The sequence below is a fragment of the Oncorhynchus clarkii genome, chromosome 21 (assembly GCF_045791955.1).
Source record: "Oncorhynchus clarkii lewisi isolate Uvic-CL-2024 chromosome 21, UVic_Ocla_1.0, whole genome shotgun sequence".
NCBI lineage: Eukaryota > Metazoa > Chordata > Actinopteri > Salmoniformes > Salmonidae > Oncorhynchus > Oncorhynchus clarkii.
In genome coordinates, this window is record NC_092167.1 from 49299481 (window position 1) to 49302361 (window position 2881).

Here is a 2881-nt window from a genome sequence, read left to right on the forward strand (position 1 = left end):
GGCTGAGTGGGGCCAGTGGGCTCAGTGGGCTGAGTGGGGCCAGTGGGCTCAGTGGGGCTCAGTGGGCTCAGTGGGGCCAGTGGGCTCAGTGGGGCTCAGTGGGCTCAGTGGGGCCAGTGGGCTCAGTGGGGCTCAGTGGGGCCAGTGGGGCCAGTGGGCTCAGTGGGGCTCAGTGGGCTGAGTGGGGCCAGTGGGCTCAGTGGGGCTCAGTGGGCTCAGTGGGGCCAGTGGGCTCAGTGGGGCTCAGTGGGGCCAGTGGGGCCAGTGGGCTCAGTGGGGCTCAGTGGGCTGAGTGGGGCCAGTGGGCTCAGTGGGGCCAGTGGGCTCAGTGGGGCCAGTGGGCTCAGTGGGCTCAGTGGGCTGAGTGGGTTCAGTGGGCTGAGTGGGCTCAGTGGGGCTCAGTGGGGCCAGTGGGCTCAGTGGGGCTCAGTGGGGCCAGTGGGCTCAGTGGGCTCAGTGGGGCCAGTGGGCTCAGTGGGCTGAGTGGGCTGAGTGGGCTCAGTGGGCTGAGTGGGCTCAGTGGGGCCAGTGGGCTCAGTGGGCTGAGTGGGCTCAGTGGGGCCAGTGGGCTCAGTGGGCTGAGTGGGCTCAGTGGGCTCAGTGGGGCTCAGTGGGGCTCAGTGGGGCCAGTGGGCTCAGTGGGCTCAGTGGGCTCAGTGGGGCTCAGTGGGCCTCAGTGGGCCTCAGTGGGGCACAGTGGGCTGAGTGGGGCTCAGTGGGGCCAATAGGCTCAGTGGGGCTCATTGGGGCCAGTGGGCTGAGTGGGCTGAGTGGGCTCAGTGGGGCTGAGTGGGGCTCAGTGGGGCTCAGTGGGGCCAATAGGCTCAGTGGGGCTCAGTGGGGCCATTGGGCTCAGTGGGCTCAGTGGGCTCAGTGGGGCTCAGTGGGATCAAAAAGTATAGACATAGTATAACATAATATAACCATGTACTGAATGTAACAGTTGCTGAATGATAAATTATGTTAGACCTGAATATCTGTTCTCCTAGACATTGTATGGGACATAGGCTTTGTCCTCAATCTTCTAAACCAACTAGATGTGTCTGGTCTGGGCCATGTCTGATCTTGTGAAGGCTACTGGACATGGGGTTAATCATACATAGATAACATTGGCCTGAGAGAGAGAGAGAGATACATAGATAACATTGGCCTGTACTTGTAAAGACCTCTGGACAGGAACATTAGCTAATCAGTGAGGGTCACCAGTAGGAGGGGCCATGTCACACCACCAATATAATCTATTCCCCAATGTCTAAGCCAATCAGAGAATGGAAACTAAGTAAGACAACAAGATTCATTAAGTGGAGTGATGACGTTATGTTAGGATAAGACTGTATAAAAGCCAAGCACTAAGAAGGAAGTGTCAGTTCTTCCATCCTCTGTAGTAAAGTCTACTTGAATTCACAAGCTCCGGTATCTGAAAAGTATTTGATTCAATATTTTCCACAACAGTACACAATAACCCAGAGAGAGACAGGAAATCCTGCAGTATTGAAATGAAGTTCCTGTCACGTCCTGTCAAGGATAAATATCACCTGTATGTTTCCTGACTTGATCATCTAACAGAATCACCTTTATTCAATACGTTTGGTGAGATATATAGCTTCACTGAAAGATAGGAAACACACACTGTATTTATCATATTAACAGTGCATGATATTGATTATAGCTGCCCAGTCTTCCAGGATATCAATGTCTCTCAACACGTAGACGATGAGAGAGAGAGAGAGAGAGAGAGAAGGGGATGGAGAGAGAGAGAGAGACAGAGAGAGAGAGACAGAGAGAGAGAGAGACAGAGAGAGAGAGACAGAGAGAGAGAGAGAGAGAGAGAGAGAAAGAAGGGGATGGAGAGAGACAGAAGGGGAGAGAAGGAGAGAGACAGACACAGAGAGAGAGAGAGACACAGAGAGAGAGAGAGAGAGAGAGAGAGAGAGAGAGACAGAGAGAGAGAGACAGAGAGAGAGACAGAGAGAGAGAGAGAGACAGAGAGAGAGAGACAGAGAGAGAGACACAGAGAGAGAGAGAGAGAGAGAGAGAGACAGAGAGAGAGAGAGAGAGAGAGAGAGAGAATCCCCTATTACTAAGACTACCAGAACCCACTGGATTTTCCAATTACATTGAATGAGCTACAGGACAAAATGCCAACCCTTCAATCCAAAAAGGCCTGCTGTGTTGATGGTATATCCTAAACAAAATGATAACATATACAGAACAAATTCCAATTGACTATAATTAAACATCATACTTAGCTCTGCCATCTTCCCCAATATTGGACCCAAGGGCTGATAACCCCAACCCACAAAAGTGGAGACAAATTTCAAATGTCAAATTGGCTTTTTACCAAATTTCCGTGCGACAGACCACGTATTCAGACTGCAAACAAATCAAAACAAATAAATGTCTTATCATGTTTCTTCTATATACACATCAGGACATATATACACATCAGGACATATATACACATCAGGACATATATACACATCAGGACATATATACACATCAGGACATATATACACATCAGTAAATATATACACATCAGGACATATATACACATCAGGACATATATACACATCAGGACAGGACATATATACACATCAGGAAATATATACACATCAAGACATATATACACATCAGGACATATATACACATCAGGACATATATACACATCAGGACATATATACACATCAGGACATATATACACATCAGGACATATATACACATCAGGACATATATACACATCAGGACATATATACACATCAGGACATATATACACATCAAGAAATATATACACATCAGGACATATATACACATCAGGACATATATACACATCAGGACATATATACACATCAGGACATATATACACATCAGGACATATATACAC